Genomic DNA, 21936 nt, shown 5'->3' with positions numbered 1-21936 from the left:
ATGGATCACATTTTCCAGAATAGATTACAATTAGGTCACAAAATAGGCCTCAACAAATACAAAAAGATTGAAGCAATACAATGCAACTTTTCTGACCCAATACTATGAAACTAGAAGTCAACCACAAGATAAAAACCCTGAAAGATCACAAATACATGGAGGTTAAACAACATACTATTAAACAGTGAATGGATAAACCAGGAAATCAAAGAAATTAAAAAAATAAAAGTGAAAGCACAATAGTCAAACATTTGGAATGCAGCAAAAGTGATCCTAAGAGGGAAGTATATAGCAAAATAAGCCTTGATAGAAGAAAGAAAAATCTCAAATAATTCAAGTATTAGTAGCTTTTGGTGTACTGCCCTTCTATTATTTTAAGATATGCTTAAACTTATTTTTGATATAAATTATGCCTTGTCTAGCATACAAATATCATATATTTATGCCTCCTTGAATAACAATTGTTTATATTGACCTTAAGACTGTTACATGAAGTGAAATAAATGAGAGGAAGAAAGACAAATACCATATGATTACACTTATACATAGAAATTAAAAGCAAAACAAAACTCAGAGATACAGAAAACACATTGGTGGTTAAGAGAGAGGAAGGGGGTGGGGGAGGGCACAATGAGTGCAGGGGGTCTTTTGTATAATAATTGATGGTAACTATACTTAGAAGTGTTGATCACTTTATAGCTTATACAAATATTGAAATATAATGTATACATGAAATTTGCATATAGTTGTATATAAATTTACCTAAATATTAAAAAAAACTAGTGTTTATGTAATTTTGAATATTCTCTAAATTATAATAAGGAATTGATAAATTGTATATACAGCACACAACATATATACGAAAATTGTATACAACTATATGTTGTACACTGAGAGAAAATATTCCTAAAACAAATGACATTCTGAGATTCTTTTCTTTTTAAACTAAATGATTATTTTATAGTATATTTCTTACAATAATATCTGTGAAACTTGAACAAATACAGATACCATTTACTATAAAGTAGGAAATATTCTGTTTTGCAAAGTATTAATACACCTATTAAACAGTGATAGAAGTTAATTATTATTTTTGTTTTAATCCTTTTATTTTAATATAAGGTTAGGTCCACATTCTACGTTCAGTTAATTACTAAACCTTAGAGTCATTAGATAAAATTTGTAAATCCTAATCATTTTATTTTTGGAAAAAAAAGAATTTTTCTTAACATCTGGGATTAGTTATGTGGCTTTGCTTTTTTTTTTCAAACAAGCATTTGACAGAATTGATGCATATTATAATACATTATTAATATTTTACTACAGCCTGAGTCATAAAGTAAAAATCAATATATGGTTACAGATTGTTTTAGTAAGCAGGATTAACTGACATTTTGCCATAATAGTAATTACAACAGTAACAACAAAATTCTTGTAGAATATTCCATTTTAGACTTTCAACTATAATTATTTCTGTAGTTAAATAGGTTTTACTCTTCTACTATGTCCCTTGAACTGAAATAGGAACTCATTAATGAGAAGTGTGCAGTGATTAATTAGAAACCTGTTGAAAAATATCTTTTGAAGATAGCTAAATTAAGTATTTCATTTTTCCCCCAGATAGAGTTTTATACTAATTGGATTTTTTTTCCTATTCAGTGGCAATTTGTGATTTGAGAAGTTACTGTTCTTGTTTTAATAGCTTCTAAGTTCATAGATGAAAAGAAATAGTAGTTTCATTATATATATATATATATATATTTTCCTTCTATAGATGCATTCAATCTAATGTTGTATGAACAGGGCAGAATATTTGCAAACATAGAATGGCCAGCACTCTCTAGGAATGCCAGGGGTTATTTATTGTAACAGCATTGTTAGATAAGTAACAATGCTAAAGAAATAATGTGAACAGCAAATCAATCGATCAATCAATCAGTCAAACTCCTTCAACTCTCTGTCTGTTTATATCCATATAATTACTAACAAGGAATTTCAGGTATATGCTTTCTCATCACTAATCTTAAATAATTATATATAAATTTAGAGCACTTTCCAAATGCTTTCAAACCATAATTTTTCTTTTTTATGGTTAATTATTTTTAATTAATTACATTTTTTTTTTTAATTTTAGAGAGAACAAGTGAAAGTGGGAGGAAGGGGCAGAGGTAGAGACAGAATCTCATGCAGGGCTTGATCCCATGACCCGAAGATCATGACCTGAGTTAAAATCAAGAATTAACGACTCAACTGACTAAGTCACTCAGGCACCTAAAGCCCTTATATTTCTTGAAGTTATAGTGACATGATAGTAGGCTCATTAAACTGGAATGAAAAACACATCCTACATGATAATTACTGCATTTTGCTTTATGTGAAGCAAAATGTTTTGCATATGTTGGCTAATATATAATAGCATTTTAGTGATTAAAAAGATGATTCTAAATATAAACTAGCCCCCAATCTTCAACGTGCATTGAATTTCCTTTCTAGATACAATATTATGCAATTAAAAAGCAAACTCACCAGATGTGGTGCTCTCGCAGAGACAAATATAAAGGGCAAAAATCAAAGACTGTTTAAACATTGTAGGAGAAAAGAAAGTACATTAAGTAGGTGTATCATATATTATAATTCAAATTAGTTTGCTCTAATGACGATTTTAAAATTTATTTTTATCTTTTATCTTTATTATTTTTATCTTTTCTCTTTTATCTTTATAGAGTCTTGACAAAATTGTCAAGATAAAACATGCATTCTGCTATATTGGAGACACAAAGTCAAATTGTGTATATGCATTTTATTTCCCTCCTCAACTTGTCATCCCCCTCAGTTGTTTGTAAACATAACTTAGGGAGAAAAAAAAGTAAAATTTGAGGCACATTTATGGATAGGCTTGTATTATTTGGATCCAATCTTGCTATTTTCCAAAATAAACTGACATCTTAATAAGAATTCCCATATAACATTTCCATTGAAAAACGATTTTATGAAAGTAAGTTTCCTGAGATTAAGTGAGGTCAAGAAGCAACTTGAGTTAGTCACTAAACGTTGTGTTCCTCAGTTTTTTCTCTGAAATTCAGGACTTTATCTTGTTTTTTTGTGTGTTTTTATTTTTGAGAGAGAGAGAACCAACCAGGGGCAGGGGGACAGGGACAGAGGATCCTAAGTGGGCTCTGAGGTGATACAACCAGCCCCACGCAGGGTTCGAACTCATGAACTGTGAGATCATGACCTGAACCAATGTCAGACACTCAACTGACTGAGCCAGACAGTCTGGCACCCCTGTAAATTTAGGACGTTAAATGAAATTGTGATATCTTACATTCCTGCCAACACCAAGTTCTGTACATCCTCCAGCTGTGCAGAATACCAACTAAGTGACTCTGGGAAATCTAAACTTTTTCTCTGTTTTCTTGTTTGTAAGTTTCTGTTCCATCAACTTAAAAATCATTGTGTGAAGATTATTATTAGATAACTGTTCAAAAAGTATTTAAATGTCATGCAAATATAAGCAATAGGGTATGGTTATAAAATTATTTTTAATAAATTTAAGCATAATTACTTATAATTTAATTATGTTTCTATAATTATGTTTCTATAATTTTTATAATATGATTGACAACTCCATATATATATATACACACACACACACACACATTTTTTAATCAGCAAATGTATTGCTGTTTCATAATAATCGTGTTCAATTTGTTATGCTCATGTCTCTATTTGCCCCCTAACCAGTGTATATAGAAAAATGGGACTATTTTTCTATTTTTAAAAGACTTGCTATTTGTTTTGTAAATATTATAAAAATTGTATTATATAGGTATTTTTATTTTGGATACTTGCTATTAATACCTATGTAAGTATGAAATGTAGTTTAAAATTTTCTGTCTATATAATTTTTTAAAAAATAAACAAGAATTATAATACTCATTTTGATCTCTCTCCAATCTCATTTCTTAAAGCCATCTTTCTGCCTACCACTTTTTGTATTTTTCCTCATCTCCTTAAATCCAACAAATCATTGTCTCTAACATGAAGAATGATCTAGTTTTTAAATCAAAGTTTTATTATCCAGAATCCAACTCTCTTCGCTATATTCCTCACACAAATTAAAGTCAATGTTCAACCAGTGAAATTACTAGATCTTATGCAACTTCAACTTATTTATTTTTCCCTTGCTTTATGGAATTTGAACTCAATTGCCAAAACTATAATATCGGTGAAATCTGACTGTTGGTCTAATTCTTGCCTGCAACCTTGAAGATAACATGTTTGGGGGGAAATATGACAATGAGTTTTAATTTTTAGTTTCCAGACACAATCCTGCCAGGTTTATATACCAAAATGCCTACTCAGCATCTCCAATTAGATATTAAATGGATAGCTCAATCGTAATATGTCCCCAACTGCCAAAATCTTCACCTGAAGCATTCCCTGTTTTAATAAAGTTAGTCTATCTTTCCAGTTATTTCTTCTAAAATCTTGTCATCATGATCCTTCTTGAGTATCCCACAGTCAGTCTTTTGAGAAAACTTGATAATTCAAAATTTCCCCAAGTCTAATTTTTTTCCCCTCTCTACCTCTACATTTACTCCATGTTCCAAACCAACCATCCACTTGGATTTCTCATACGTCACTACTTTCACACTGGCCCATTTCAATCTAATTATCAACAAAGAAATGAAAGAGATTGGGATATTCCTCCGCTGGGTCTACTCTACTCGGTTTCCACTTCGCTCAATGTAAAATCCAAGACGTAGCCAAAGACTCACAAGACCCTACAGTCTAATGTAGTCCGTACTACCTTGCTGCCTTCACTCAATATTTTCTTTCTCATTTGTTTCATTTCAAGTTCTCCCTTCACTTTATTTACTTGTTCCATTGTTACTGTTGTTTTGGGAGGATTTTTTTTCTCAAGCTGAGCAGACTTCCTGTCTTGTACTCATTTTCTATAAATGGAATGCTCTTTCTGCAGATATCCAAAACACCAAAGAGAAAATTATTTGTTGGCAACTAATGAGCTTTATTATTTCTCTTTCATACCTAAAGGACCTTAAAGCATTAAAAAGGCTTCATAGATGTTGCCTACAAAATATCTACTGAAATGCTTAAAAGGTCAAGAAATATTTTTATCTAAAGCTTGGAGGCATTTAAAGAAATCTTTACATTTTGATTTATGCTAACTTATTTGCACTTTCTTAGGACAGTCAAAAGATTGGAGAATATTAGATACAAACTTGTAGAATAAGCATTAAAAATAAGCCTGAAGCATCTAAAGATCCTGCATGAGTCTACACATTGAAAACTCTTTGTCATGACCACATTTGCTAGTCAGGGAGCATGGATATAAATAGTCCTTGAAATCTTCTGTTGGTTAATGTACTGACCAAAAGCACCTTGACAGATAAATCAAGTTAAAACATAATCAAGAAGGCTGGTGTATTCTCTGGGATGCTAGTGAAAAAGAAATATGAGAACAACCTCAGGAGAAAGATGACCCAGGAGAAAAGAGACCTGAGCCAGGATTTTGAGTCCTTTTTTACAAAGCTGTCTGTAGCATCTATAGCAGAGGGACTTAGGAATGGCAATTTGATTGGAAGTTAAGCCTGAGAAACTTGTATTAATATCATTTCTAATTACATTGTATATCATGTTATTTATTATAAGAATAATGTAGCTTATGTGAAATAGACTAAGGATTTCCTCTCTGTCTCAGGCCATCTTTTTCACCATTGTTAGAATCAATACAGTGAGTTAGATGTTGTGCCACACACATTACAGGTATATTATTTAATCCTCGTTTTAACCTTGTGGGGTACATTTTATTATCAGAGTTAATGGAGGTTAAACAACTTACTCAGAGTAAGTGACAGTTTCAGGACTCCAACACTAGGTTATCACATTTCTAAGTTCCCTTAACCATTATTACATATTTTTCATATGGGAGGCCAGGATAAACCTAGAGAAAGGGAACAAGGGAGCAGAAGACATTTTTGGAGAAATAATAGGAAAATGATACTTGAGTATAAATCACTACATAATTGTATGCAATGAAGTCTCCCATATATAAAATCTTCAGCAAAATTTTGCATCCCAATTTTGCTTTGACGCATTCTTTTGAGTACTGAGAAGTGTTAAGATTGCCTCCAGAGTCAACTGCAGAAATAAATGAGATGGCCATGGAAACACAACTATTCCTAAGACAAGTATTTCCTTTTAATATGAATAGGGATATACATAAACATTTTGTCTGATAAAGGGCTTTTTTTTTTCCTTTTTAAACATTTTAATTATAGAAGTTACCACTTACCATGCTCACTGATTTTATATACTCTGATAATTATTATTCCTTATATAGTAGTAAGATATATCATGATGCCATATATGTTCATTTTCTAATGTTTGTTTTTCTATGATGATCCTCATATAATATGTGGTCATTATTTAACAGATAAGCTATGGTTGGGGAGTAAGACTGATGTCCTAAAAGTCCTTCTAGTTGGAAGGACAGATTAACAGGAGAAAATCAATATAATAAGTATACATATGAGGAATCCATATAGACATGAAATTTCCAAACACAATCCGGGAAACTAAGGAGAAGGGGGTAGGGCTTTGGGACCTCAGAGGAAAGGAATGCACTTCACAGGTCTATATGAAGAGCAGATGTTTTGTGATTAGATGTTTGCCCTGCCATAGAGATGGGTCACTCAGATAAAATTTCTCTCTCTTCTTCTTCTGTGAAAGAACTACTTCAGTCTAGATTCTTCTATGTGGTTATGGGAGGAACAAAAGGTTCTCTTGAGCCCACAGTATCTCAAGTGTCTTCAGCTCAAAATATTCCACAGATCAAAGTGCCAAATTCTGAGGGAGCCTGAATCAGAGAAAATTTGGTTCACAATAATATCTTGATGACAGCCAGCCTGCTGTCATTTGAAAGATGCTTCCTACAACAGAGGAACAACAAACAAACAAACAAATCCCAAATTTTAGCTTTGTACCAACTTACTTTTGATATCAGAGCTCTTTACTTACTTAAATCCATTCCATTCTTAGCCAACCCTGACCTCTCCACTCCCTCCCCACCACATACACAAATCCATTCTAAAGATCTCAAATCCACAAACTTTTCACAGCTTTCTTTTTCCTTGACAAAACATGTATTTTATATACTTTGCATATAGAAATATTACTCTTATTATTTCTAATAGCTTTAATTACATAATTAATTGGAACTCTTCAAATTTAGAAACCTTATTTTTTAACAAAAACTAAGTAGGCAATTGTGAAGTGTTATATCAGCATTCTTTAGATTGACAAATTTATGAATATATTTCATAGATCTGAGAAGCATATGCCCTTTTCAATTTTTTAATGTAGCACAAAAACATTCAAATATCTTTTAGGCTGTCTGATATAAGAAGCTAAAAGTAGATAAACCTATGTAATTAATGTTTCAGTATTTTATCTCATTTGGAAATGATCTAGATATTTAATGACTATCCATATCTATTGTAACTTAGCAAAACTCTAAGATTTTAAGTTACCAAAAAGATTCAGGGGAACTACTTAAGACATAAATATTGCTGAAAAGTTTCTTTATAAACTTTTATCTTCTATACATCTATCTAAATCACTTCTTAATAATCATTAGATTAGTCATTAAAATTTCATGAGACATTACATGGCCATCATCTTAAGTTATCTTTTTTGCTGACAAACCTGCAAGAGATAACGTGACCTCATTTGGCCTTCAGTAAGCCTAGGTAGAATAAAAGTATTAATGATGATAACTCTAAAGGCATGACTGTTTTAATTAAACCAACAAGCTTAAACTATCTTTAACACCCAATATTTTCCCAGATCCCATGAACCTGAATTACATTTCTATTGGATTTCTGAGAATTTAACTTATGTAAGTATTTATTTTATTTACAATTAAATATAACTATTTTGCAAATTAATTTTGGCAACAACATCTGGACATAGAAAATACCACATGTCTATAATACACATATAAATAGACACACATGAGCATACAGACAGAAACAAAGAGAAATCTTGGAATTTCCATCTTTTAAATTACTGCCATGAATGGATATAATTCAAAACTCACTATTTTATAAAAGTAGTTGGATTTTTCAAATAATCTTTTCTCCTTTTATTCTCTTAACAACAATTAGCTCCTTGAAGTTTGCATGTCAAAGAGATGGACTAGATGAGTTCTAGAGAAAACCCTGTGGAATATTTACATCTCAAGGTCACATTAAAAAAAAAGTGCAAGTTCCTCTAAGAAGGATTTTTGTTCTGTAAAGCCAATATTTAAAGACTTTTGAGATAAATAGAGGAGGTTTTGAGATTAGTAAAAGAATTGGTGGACTTTGATTTGTTTCTGAAGCTATACCTCTGATCCTGTAAAGACTAGATTTGTAAAACAAGAAGAGCTATTTTTAATTCTTCAAAGAATCACCACCTAATTTATATCAAAGGACTGATACACCCATTCACTTATGTTAGAATATTTTTTCTCTCTTCTAGATACATTTAACTTAGGGTGGAAAGCCTAAAAACATTCTTAGCAGGCTCGGAATATCAGCTTCCAATTTAACCAAATATTTTATGATGAAATTATTAATTTTTTTCAAATATTTTATCAGGTATCTGCTGGAACAAACAGTAAACACTTCTGGCAGTACTAAACAGCCCCATGGACCCAAGAGGCATCCTAGAAAATAAGTCCCTAAGATCTATAGTCATTCCCAAAGAAAGCCAAAAGAAAGAACTGACAACCTGTGTGCTCCAGGCAGGCAGAAAGCCAAGTCAAATTCTTAAGCAAGAAGACAATAGCTATCCCCAGGCAAGATGGGATCAATAACCAATTGGTCTGGATTTGAAAAGGAAGGAACAATGTGAAATTTTATTTCCCTCTTTCTATTAGGTGCAGGAGGTAATCTATTTACAATAACTTTTGAGGATCCTCCCTGGGTTTAAGAAAATTTAAACAGTAGCCCTTAAGTTTGGCCTTTGACCAATAAATGAAAAGTACATGTGGAGAATTGGCTATAGCCTCTGGTGGTTTTGTTTAATTTTTTATTTTTTTATTTTAATTTATGTATTTGTTAATATATTTTATTGTCAAGTTAGCTAACCTACAGTGTATACAATGTAGTCTTGGCTTTGGGAGTAGATTCCCATGATTCATCACTTATATACAACACCCAGTGCTCATCCCAATAAGTGCCTGCTCAGTGCCCATCTCCCAAAATTAACAACTCAGGAAACCACAGATGTTGTCCAGGATGTAGAGAAAGGCTTTGCTTTAAAAGAACAATGTGTAACAGTCTCTTCAGAGTGGAAAGGCAATTCAAAGGATCACCAGAACAAGTACTCAGATAACGAATAGAGGGGGAGCAGTGGCAGTTATGCGGCTCTTATTTGTCAGCCTTAAAATCTCTTGTTTCAGGTAACTTTTATAACTGCTTTTATTTGGTTTTAGCAACGAACCTTTCATTGAAACTATTTTGGAATTTTGAAATCTTTTGGAGGCTTTTGCATGCCAATTAAAATAGGTATCCCATTCTGTTTGCTTAATTTGGAAATCTTTGCATCCAAGTGCATTTTTAAACTAACCTTTATTAAATGGAACATTCTCCATAATGCCTATTGTAATTCTAGATTGGCTTTAGTAAGATAGTAAGATTATGCCATTTTTATAGATATACGTGGCTTCCAGAACCATGGTTCTTAGACATAAAATAAAAATAGACATCTTATGGCACACTCAACTCTTTAAACATTAAAAAAAAAAAAAAAACCTCTAGGGATGTGCTGTGGGGTTGGAGATTGTGTATATTTTACAGTGGACCTTGTTGCACTAAAGATTTTCTGAGGGTGGCATGTGACCTAGTGTCAATCTGATGCAAACAGACTGGGTCTGAGGACCCAGAGGGAGATCTGCAGGGCCAGCCAAGAAGGCTTTTGACTTCACACAAGATGGTAAAAGAAGAGGTGAAAGCAAAGTATGATGAAGATATAGAGAGAGCAGATGCAGACGAACCATTTGGGAGACTCAGAAAGGAAAGAAGCATGCTTTTTATCTTTGTTTGGGGTCTGGGTGGGGGGGTTATTGAGGATGGTGGTCTGGTGTGTGTGTCCTCTCAGGTATCCAGGAACAGGTTAGAACATGGACAAGGTCCAAGTGTCCACTATAAGTCATTTACTCCTTGAACCAGAGGTCTTGGTATTGAGATGTTTAGCACCAGTGGTTTAGATATATCTATTGTGCTGAGAAACTCCAATGATATACTTAACTCTTCGTCCTTTACAAGGAGGACATACATTAAAGCATGTGTAGGCTAAGGTAGGTTCTGCAAGAATTGAAGATGAAAAGAAGCAAGGGAGAAAAAAAAAATACTGCTCTAATTTTCATGGGGCCCCTTTGGTTTCCCTGCCTCAAATCTAACCTCTTCTATGACCAACTTATCCTATCACAGGAGTCCTCTTGAGGTGATAAGGGCTCTAACAGGCTTTATTTATTTATGTATGTATCTATCTATCTATTTATTTACGTATTTATTTAATTTATTTATTTTTAAAGTAGGCTCCAAAGCCAATGAGGATCTTGAATTCAAGACTCCGAGATCACGAGTCAGAAGCTCTACTGACTGAGACAAGTAGGTGCCTCTCTAATGACCTTTATTTTTTATTTTTTTTTAATTTTTTTTTATTTATTTCTAGGAGAGAGAGAGAGAGACAGCGTGAGCAGGGGAGGGTCAGAGAGAGAGGGAGTCACAGACTGAAACAGGCTCCAGGCTCTGAGCTGGCAGTCAGCACAGAGCCCGACGCGGGGCTCAAACCCACGAACCGCGAGATCATGACCTAAGTGAAAGTCGGACGCTTAACCGACTAAGCCACCCAGGCGCCCCTCTAATGACCTTTAAATGCTGAATCCATGCTCAGCAAATTTCAGTCTTCTGGCTTCTAAGGTCCCCATTAGCAAGACTTTACTAGACCTAGTCCAGCTCAAATGAGACCCAGTCCAATTCCAGGACTAGTTTAGTTCTTCAGTCAGATCCACACAGTCTGTTCCTTGCCAGTAACCACCACCAATTCCCATGAAGCTTTGGCCTAGGGAAAGGATTGAGCTTATTAGAAAATCCCAGACTGATTGACTTAATATTTCACTCCTGGGAGAAACTAAAACTGCCATTGTATTAGGCCATCAGTCTTGGTGGAGTTTAGCGAAAATGACTCCATTTGGGGCATATTGTTTCATTTTAACAGATTAATGAGAATTATTAGGTTTTTTATCATTCATAAGAAAATTCCATAGTACAACATTATACCTACCATTATTATGAGTCAGTTTACTTTTACTATTATATTAAGTCCTATTTATGTATAGGTTTTGCGTGTTAGTCCTAATGTTTTATTAATATTTTATTATTTTTTAATTTGTTCCAAGCTTGAACATCTTGAAAATAAAGTCAACACTTTATTACTATTCTTAGCCAATGCCTAATTTAAAAATCAGGTTACATAGAAAAAGATGTCAGTTTTTGGTTTGTTTATAGCATCACATTCTATTAGCATATCCCTAATGAAGGGAGCTATCCAAGAATAAGCTCTAAAATTTTGGGAAATGAGCTAATGTTTTCATTGAAGCTTATTGATAAAGTGTGGTAGAGTGAGATGATATCCAAAGACTGTGTAAGAGCATGGATTTAGTCTTGTAATACTGACATAATTACTAACAGTACTTTCAACCTCAAAAATGTTCTGTTTGGATAATAAATTATATAATCTTTCAGGTAAAGGAAGCAGAATTTGCTCCCACAAAATATGCCTCTCTGGCATAAGGATTATCTTCAGCTGATTATTTTTAAATTTTGTTAATGTTTATTTATTTATTTTTGAGAGAGAGAGAGAGCAAGCACGAGAGAGAGGGAAAGAGAATTCCAACCAGGCTCTTTGCTGTCAGCAAAGGGCTCAAACTCAGTAACCATGAAATCATGACCTGAGCCAAAATCAAGAGTCAGATGCTTAACCAACTGAGCCAGCCAAGAAACCCTTCAGTTGATTATTTTTAAGAAACGAAAGACACGAGCGAAGCTCCAAAAAACCAGTAGAAGTTATCCTTTTGTAAGAGACATTTACATTTACAAGAAAATCTCCATTTGTAAGAGTGACTTCCTCTCTATACCATAAATAGGAAGATGACAAAATCTGTAAAAGCTCTTATCAATGGAAAAGGTACAGACTTAAATCTGGATAACAACCTTATCTTTATTTACTGGACTGAACCTGAAAACCTGGCTCCTCCAACCCAGCCTTCATTTGTCTTTAGCTGGAAATGATATTTAAGGTGATGGCTTGAGTCATTATGTGGAGTTACTCCATTTTTCTGGGCATCTCCCATGTATACAGAAGGTAAATATGTAAGTGAATCAAAGTCTGTGTGCCTAATGTGTGACAAAATCACTCATCCGGACATCAAGTATGCAGCAAAGAGTTTATTCAAGAGGTAACCAAACAAGATGACAGCATAAGCTTCAAATATGCTTCCCTAAGATGGAGAGAACAAGGTTTTTTTCCTAATCATAGGGATTGAGATTACATACCTATTGGTGAAAAAGATGGGGAAATTTGAGACTATGCGTGAAGAAAGATGGAGCATGCACCATGAGCAAACATATATGTAATATACATCCAGTGTTCACGTTGTGGTGGAAATTTAACACCAGAACAAGGCAAAACTTAGGCACTGAACTCAGGATTATTTTAGGACAAGGAGAAGGGGCGATGAGCATGCCCTGAGAACTGGTATAAACCGGATGGGGTCTTGGGCTCATTATTTTACGTAAGCAATGCAAGGCATTGCATGTTCATAGGCTGAAACCATATCAGTCGACCTTGAGTCCAGGCTTCCTCGAAGATGGCTAGTGGTGGCTTTGTTAGTGGGATCTGAAAAGATACAAAAGCTGATTAGGAGGTAACAGTTCTCTGAAACACAAGCTTTAAATTTTCTGCTACTTTAAACCTCATTAACTCTGTGGGACATGGTTTTAATCCCCCTCTGAGTTATGATCATTACTCAGTCTTGAAGGAATTGGGATAATGTCTGGTCTGGCTATTTCCCTATCTCCTTAGGTGAGGTAAGTTTTGTGTAAAGAGTGGTTTTTGCAAATCTTAGCTGTAAGCAAAATACTCTTGATGATTAACATGCCTACATGCAGGGCTAAGCAGAAGTTTCTAACCTATAGGTCACAGCAGCAAGGGAAATAGAAGTAACATGGAATCCAACATGTTTTTCCCCCTTGTTACAAATGTGTTATTAAACTTTGTTTTTCTCTTGTAAGTTTGTCTTCCATTACAAGGGGAGTCTCATCCAGGAACCTACAAAGATAGAGGGAAAACCATTTTTCTTCCTCTAAACTAGCCATGGCCTACAGGAGGATAGAATTTAGATAGAAAAGATTCAATTCTTTAGCACTTCCGGTTTCTGATGAGAGATTCATAACAAGAGCCCCAAATCAAGTTTCATTCCCATATTCTAAGGTCTCCCATTTCTTCATGTTGAGACTCTTTCCCTGGTAGTGGTTTAGCATGATTATGCCACCTGTGTTCATCACATCTTTGCCTATGTAGTAGGGGACATATGTAGCTACTGATCACAGGAATTATCCTGCCCATCAATGTGATAGGTGTGGAGGAGGAAAAATAATTTCTAAGTGGTCAGGAGAGAAAATTTAAGGTAAATAGTATTTCCCTATTATGTATTTAAAGGTTATAAGTAATGACCATACAGTAGATTGAAACTGTAAATAGAGTATGGAAAATGATATTGACCTCCGATAATCAGGTCAGAGGCTCATATGCTGAGGAAAATAAGAAGGAAAAATGCCAGAGAAAAAATGATTTCATATAATATGGTATAATTGAGACAAGACTGGACCCTTGATAATCTGTAGACTGACTCTTACAGAAAGATAAGCATTAAAATATAATTTCTCCTTTTAAATGAAAACTAACTTCAATACTGTTTTTGTGAATGAAGTTGAGGGTATTGGACACTATTTAAGTAGTGCACTAGGGATAGTGAAAAATGTTTGTATAATAAGGACACATTTCCTTAGGAGGAGAAAATAAAGAAAATAAACTCGATGTACTTAATGCACTTGTTTAGCTATTTAATATTACTAGCAATTAAATAATTGAAATTTGCAATAATATGAACAAACTGAAACCCTTGAAAGACATGACTTTGTCTGATTTTTAAGGAATCCGTGTAACTGAAAGAAGGAAAGAAAAACTAACATTTTTGTAATAAAGAAATGATAAAGTAGATAACCAAAGTTCAGCTAAGAGATGGGGCCTCTGTTCTTTTTATTTGAAATGAAACTCAGGTATTGGGCTGTCTTTTAATTGAACATTGACTTGAGCACCATTAGGTGTTTCAAAAATGGGAACAATGCATTAAATATTTTTAATTAATGCAAAGCACGAGTAAAACACCAAAAAGAACCTGTCTCTAACTTTATTCCTACCGAGAACCTTAGTTAATTTTCTCCAGAAGTCATCTGTAGTCCATAGGAAAATAACTCCTTCATTTAGGAAATCTCCACCTTGTTAACACTGAGAGAATGTAAATTTGAAGTACTTTTGACTGGGAAAACTTTATCATAATAAAATGGTTTAATTTCCCTGAGCATGAAATATTCCCCCTAAGGAATGTATCTATTAATGGCATGCTATGATTAATTAATTGGTTCTGGGAACTATTATACCATATTAGTCACTTTCATATTAGTGTTCCCAAGAGTGGAGAATAAAGAAGACAGTGATTGCACTTCTACACGTCTGGCCATTTCCTGCCAAGAAGTTTTGCTGATGTGCAGCTTCAATGCAATTTCCCACAGTGTACTTCTCATCCGACTTAGTTCAAGCTTTGTTAGTTTAATGCTTAGAAATGACTCATGTTCTAACAGAAAATCTTTTCCTCTCATTACTGTTTTGTGATATTACAGACAACAGAGTCCCTTGTGGGCATGACAACTGATCACAGCAGGGTTATTTACAGTGACATGGTGGCACTATTGCCAAGGGGGGTTGCCAAAGGGTAAGCTTCTTCAATGTCAATTTCAACCCAGCAACCCAATTTCTGCGGTTGTAAATAATTTTGCCTATTTCATATCTAGTCAGGTAACTACTGTCAAATTAAAGAAGTGTTCAACACTCACAGCACAGTTTTGCTTTTTCATTATTATATCTGCAATTTGATTGGTGTGATGCATTTTCTTTTGTGAATGAACAAATTTATAGACAATTTATTCAACTAGAGAGGCTTGCAATTCTTCACATGTCAACCATATAAATTCATGCTGCAATGATATTTGGAGAATACAAGAATGTAGTTTAAGTAAGAATTTTAGGTATAATAAAATTATTTTCTTGAAATATTAAAACATACCTTTCATTAATATCATACACCCATTAAAAACTTGAATTTTGTAAATACAATAACATTACTAAGAAAACTGCAATTGTCAGCCATTTCACTTACATTATTTAATCCTAATAACCCATGAATAAACTATACACTGTTACATAAGGTAACTGATCCTCAGGCACATAAAAAACTTTTCAAAACCTACATGTTTATTAAGTCTGTGATATGAATTATCTGACACAAATTTTAACATACAAGCATATCACATTTTACTGGGCTTGCTTTATTGTGCTTTGCAGATACTGTGGGGTTTTTTTGTTTGTTTTGGGTTTTTTTTTTTGCAGATACTGTTTTTATAAATTGAAGAATTGTGGCAATCCTATATACAGCAAGTCTTTCAGTGCCATTCTTCCAACAGCATTTGGTCACTCTGTGTCTGGTAATTTTGGTAATTCTCACAATATTTCAAACTTTCATTATAATTATATTTGTATTTTTTGTATAATTACATTTGTATTTTGTGATTAGTGATGTAATCATCTGTGGTTAGTGACTATGACTCATTGAAATATCAGATGATACTTAGTCTTTTTAAGTAATAACATATTTTTTAAAATTTTAGTTTATTTTACTTATTTTGAGAAAGAGAGAGCACATGAGGGGTAGGAATACGGGAAGAGAGAGAGAAACCTAAGTAGGTTCTGCACTCTCAGTGCAGAGCCCAATGAGGGGCTCGAACTTACAAACTGAGGTCATGACCTGAGCTGAAAGCAAGAGTTGGTTGCTTAACTATAATAAAATATTTTTAACTAAGATATGTACATTGTTATTTTAGATGTAATTCTATTGATAACTTAATACACTAGAGTATTACGTAAACATAACTTTTATAGGCACTGGGAAACCAAACAAATTCATTTGCTTGGCATTGTTGCAGTGTTCTAGAACCAAGCCTGCAATATCTCTGAGGTATGCCCATACTTCTCTCTATGCCATGTTGGTTTCTCACATTTAAAAGGTATTGGAGAACACTGAGTGAAGGTCAGTGGCCTTCATTTGCATTTTAAATACCAAAGTGACTGCCACCCTTATTCTCAAACTTACCTTGAGATCAAAATAAATGCTCTAATCAAGTTTCAGTATGATATTCACATATGTGAAGTTAATCGTATCATCCCAACATCTCCTCTTGTCCATTTACCTAGTACAGTCGTAGTTAAAGTCAGAGCTAAAGTTCCCAGTAGCTCACAGTATGCGGACTCCACTCCTGTTTCCCAATAGTCCTCTTCATATGCAGTTACCAAGATTTAAAAATACACTTTAGGTGTAATCTTCTCATCTCTCAAAAATGATTTTTTTAAAAGTACTTCTATGACTGAGACATTAATTCTTGAATTGCTTTCCTTTTTTTTAAATGTTTTTGTTTTTTTTTTTAATTTTTGAGAAAGAGAGACAGAGTGCAAGCAGGGCAGGGGCAGAAAGAGAGAGAGACAAGGAATCTGAAGCAGGCTCCTGGCTCTGAGCTGTCAGCACAGAGCCCGACATGGGGCTCGAACCTACAAAATGTGAGATTAGGACCTGAGCCCAAGCCAGACGCTTAACAGACTGAGCCATCCAGGCACTCCTCTTCGATATTTTCTTTTTTTTTTTTTTTTTAATTTTTTAATGTTTTATTTATTTCTAGGAGAGAGAGAGAGAGAGAGAGACAGCGCGAGCAGAGGAGGGTCAGAGAGAGAGGGAGCCACAGACTCTGAAACAGGCTCCAGGCTCTGAGCTGGCAGCCAGCACAGAGCCCGACGCGGGGCTCGAACCCACGAACCGCGAGATCATGACCCAAGCGAAAGTCGGACGCTCAACCGACCAAGCCACCCAGGCGCCCCGTCTCTTCGATATTTTCTATGTAGGCTTCATTTTTTGACTCATTCATTTAGCCAAACCATATAAATCTTTAATGGTTTGTTCTATTTTGTATCTCATAATGTATCTCTTTTACCTATGAAAAAAATACCAATAATATCTATCTATTCATGATTGTGGGAAGGTGAAATTCAGATCATAATTTTCTATAAATAGACTTAAAACTCAGAAGCTTTTTTTGCCAGCACATTCAGATTTTAGTGAATAAGTACAAATAAAAAGTACATAAAATGTTGATAAAGTATAAATAATATCAATATAGTTTTGTTTTCCAGCTTAATAGGCAATGTTTGTTAACTGATAAACCTATCTTTTTTTCATTTACTAATAAAAAATAAATGGATCTTAAAGATTAACATACCCTCTTCTTGGACAAGATTTTTAAAGTCAATAGTACATATAGATACATACATTACCAAAATTTTACCTAAATAAATATTTTTTCACCTTACATGGTTGATCGTCTTTATAAGTGTATTTAGTTAAGTTAAATATATTTAACTTATTAATTTTTCTTATTAAGAAATATTTTTTTCTGGGGGCGCCTGGGTGGCTCAGTTGGTTAAGCGTCCGACTTTGGCTCAGGTCACGATCTCACAGTTCGTGGGTTCGAGCGCCGCGTCGGGCTCTGTGCTGACTGCCAGCTCAGAGCCTGGAGTCTGTTTCAGATTCTGTGCCTCCTCTCTCTCTGACCCTCCCCTGCTATCTCTCTTCTCTCTCTCAGAAATAAATAAAACATTAAAAAAATAAAAAAAGAAACATTTTTCTCTTTAATGTTTTCTTTAACATTTATTTATTTATTTTGAGAGAGAGAGAGTGTGTGTGTGTGTGTGTGTATGTGTGTGTGTGTGTGTGTGTGTGTGTGTGTGTGTGTGTGTATGCCCAAGCAAGGAGGGGAGAGGCAAAGGGAGAGGGAAAGGAAAATCCCAAGCAGACTCTGCACTGTTAGTGCAGAGCCCAACCTCAAGAACAGGGAGATCATGGTCTGAGCTGATGTCAAGAGTGAGAGGCTTAACTGCTGGAACCTCAAGGCACCCCTCTTTAATGTTTTCCTTTTTGTTTTGAATTGGGAGATAATATTTAACAAGAGCTATGTATTTCAAAAAAATAAGATAAAAATAATTTTAAGCTGGAGGAAAATGCAAGCAATGGCAACATGAGGATTGCTTTGATTTTTTGAATTTTGTATTAAGCAATGGTTTGGGATTATAGGAAATTAAAGTACACTCTCAATTTAAATGAAGAATGAATACCAATTTGATTGCATTAATTTTATTTTCAATTAACTAAACAAAAGAGTAAAAAAATCATAAATTATAATCAAAAAGAATTTTAGATCAAAAGACAAGATAGTTAATTATTCCAGAGAATCCCATATGGGAAAATTCCAAAGATAACTGTGATATTAATTATTGTAATTAATTAACACGATAGAACCTAGCCTGTATGTAAATGTCTGTTGGTCTGTTGGTATAAATAAGGTTCCTTGACTGGAAAATACTGCCCCCAGGAGAATGAACTATTAGCAAATTAATACCTTGCCTTTATTAATTTTCAACATGTTTCAAATAAATACTGGTTATAGGTACTTTGGATCTACTAATCCAGAGCAAGACATTCTCCTTACACTAAAGAACATTAATAAACTTAAATATCGGTAAAGTTAATTTGCAATTAAATGAATAGACATAACAAGGACTCTTTTTATTATATATTTTTCCTAACCTTTACAGTACAAATTAAGGTCTAGTTAGTTCTATGAAGACTTGAACCAAACTCTATGTTGTTTTTTTAAATTCTGATTGAAGTGCCTAAAACCTAACACTTTGTCACTAATAAAATACAACGTTGTTAACATATATGAAGAAAAAACAGGTGTGGCTGGGTGGCTTAGTCGGTTAAGCGTCCGACTTTCACTTAGGTCATGATCTCGCGGTTCGTGGGTTCGAGCCCCGCATCAGACTCTCTGCTGACTGCCAGCTCAGAGCCTGGAGCCTGTTTCAGTCTGTGACTCCCTCTCTCTCTGACCCTCCCCTGCTCACGCTGTCTCTCTTTCTCTCTCCTAGAAATAAATAAAACATTTAAAAAAGAAAGAAAGAAAAAAAAAATGAACGTAAACTAAACATTGACCAATACATGTACTGTGGATTGCAATTGCTATTATTTTTGTAGATGAATACATTTACAGTAAAACCTTGGTGTGTGAACATAATACAAACCAGAAATGCTTGTAATTCAAAGCACTTGTTTATGAAAGCAAATTTCAAGAACCATTGATTCAGTACGTGATCATGTGATATTTGGTGTCACTTACTACTCCTATTGCAAGACATGGCTTCTTTACCAAGTTAAAATTTATTAGAAATGTTTGCTTGTCTTGCAGAACATGCACATGAACAAGTTATTCACAATCCACGGTTTCACTGTATTTCTTAACTTCTTCCCAGAGACAGACATTAAGTATCATATACCTATCTATGCTTTATTTTTCCTACACAACAAAGTGTTAGGATTCATGAAGAGTAAAGAGTGACATTCATTTTTCTTTTATTATTTAAGAATCTTCTTTCATGGAGAAAAATTAGGTTAGTAAGTGATGGGCCATAACCCAAGTATAAACAATAATAAATACATTAAAAAGTGTATTATAAAACATATTTTAAGTCAAATTCACTCATATCTGTGTGACCACAAAGAACACATTTATAAAGGAGATTCTTTCTATTACACCCTTTAATAAATACACTTGAAAGATAAGGAAGCACACTGCTTTGTCAAAATTTCGCGTGAAATACTAATACAAAATTTTTTTAAAGATTTCTAAAAATAGTGGTTTTCAGAATGCTGATTTATAGCCATAAAAATGTCTTTTTGATGTTTTTTAATCTGATGAAACTTCCATATTATGCATATAATATTTGTTAGTTGTTAGTAACACATAGCATGAAAAAGTCCCTTTCAATTTAGAATTCAAGTCAGAATTCCTTACATCCATGGGATGAAAGGAAAATGGAAAACAGGTTTAGTTAAATGCCTCTAAAAGAACTTTCTAAGTGCCTGTGTGTCAAATAAAGGCTATTATATATATCACAAAGTTACTGTGTGACTTTGGACCAATCAAACATTTTTGTCTCTAATTTATCTCCCACGTCAAATAGGAATAATAATACTTCCCACACTTAATTCTATACATTGTCATATGAATGCCATAAAAATATGCAGCAAAAGTGCTTTTAAAAATACAGGGTGAAAGTAAAGGCACATAATTCAATTTAACTAATTGTTTCCTTCCCATAAATACTAGGGGTCTGTACCAAGAAATTATTCATTTTCTAAAAGAAAAATATAACTCATGTAAAAATGACCAAAAGCTTTTTGAGAAAGACCTGGTTGCAGTCACAGTGAAGCTCTGGATGCCCCACTCGCGCTTCTGACCCCCATGGTTTCCTCTCCTCCAAGAACACATTGATCAGGAACTCACCCACGGCCATGGGTTTTAAAGACACTGAGAAGACAACCATGGAACTAGAGGTGGTGACGACCAAATTAGGATTACTCTAACCCTCCCTAACGTAAAATTCTGGGAGAAGATATGTGCCCCCTTGCTCAGAGGCTCAAAGGAAAAGAATATCAAAACTACAGGACTAGTTCAGTTGCCTCACAAGACTCAGAATCTCCTTAGGGCGAGGACTTCTTGTGGTAAAGTTTCAAAGGACCGTTTTCAAAAGAGGATCCGCAAGGACTCATTGATTTGCACAATTCTTTTGAGATTGTTAAGTAAATTACTTCCACCAGTATTGAGCCAGGAATAGAGGTTGAAGTCACCATTGCAGATTCTACAGTCAACCTTTTAATAAATTATCAGTTGTTTAAAAATAAATAAATAAGAATACAGAAAAAAAGCAACATCCAAGAAAAGTTTGAAAATGAATTACAAAATTTGGTAAACATATTTAGAAAACCTGAGTTATTTTATTCCTGCCTTTAGCTACCATTTTACTGATTATTCTAATAGAATTTTACTGCATTTAGTTTGCTACTCTTAGAGTTCATTTAGGTTTTACCCATATTAAAAGAGGGAACACTTGTAAATTATATAGCATTCTGCCTTTCTCATGTTAATAACTCAACACAAGTTAAGGTGGAAACAATATTTATAGCAGTCATAGTACCACTGCCAATTTCTCACACTGAAATTTCCTTTACTCAGAGGCATGGAGACAGTCTTTCCAATGACTCCTTTTTAAAATAGCCGCATCAAGCATCTCTTTTGATTGTTCCATTTATTTCTAAGAAAGTTTCTCTCTACTCGTGTGTAACTAGCTTTTCACGAGTGGTTGGAAAGATAAAACATCCTGATAAAAATTTCCTTTGGTTGCATGCAAAAGGTGTTCTGGGGGTCTGATATCTTAACAAGAATTGAATGCATATATTATTGCCTTGATGCCTGTAACAAATTTATCTAGAGTAATGTTAATGACTTGCTGTTTGCAATGGAGGGTGGGGACAGGCATAGGATGGGGTAGGAAAACTTAAGTGTAAACATTTGGATTAAACATCCC

At 34.0% G+C, this 21936-nt stretch overlaps 1 pseudogene; it reads left to right on the top strand.

Annotated features, from left to right (window-relative positions):
• Window positions 1-20863: 20863 nt before the first annotated feature.
• Window positions 20864-21257, top strand: LOC120225915 (annotated as a pseudogene).
• The last annotated feature ends 679 nt before the right edge of the window (window positions 21258-21936 follow it).

Source organism: Hyaena hyaena, unplaced genomic scaffold, assembly GCF_003009895.1.
Source record: "Hyaena hyaena isolate Hyena2069 unplaced genomic scaffold, ASM300989v1 scaffold_1536, whole genome shotgun sequence".
NCBI classification, from domain to species: domain Eukaryota; kingdom Metazoa; phylum Chordata; class Mammalia; order Carnivora; family Hyaenidae; genus Hyaena; species Hyaena hyaena.
This window is presented reverse-complemented; position numbering and strand designations above follow the sequence as displayed.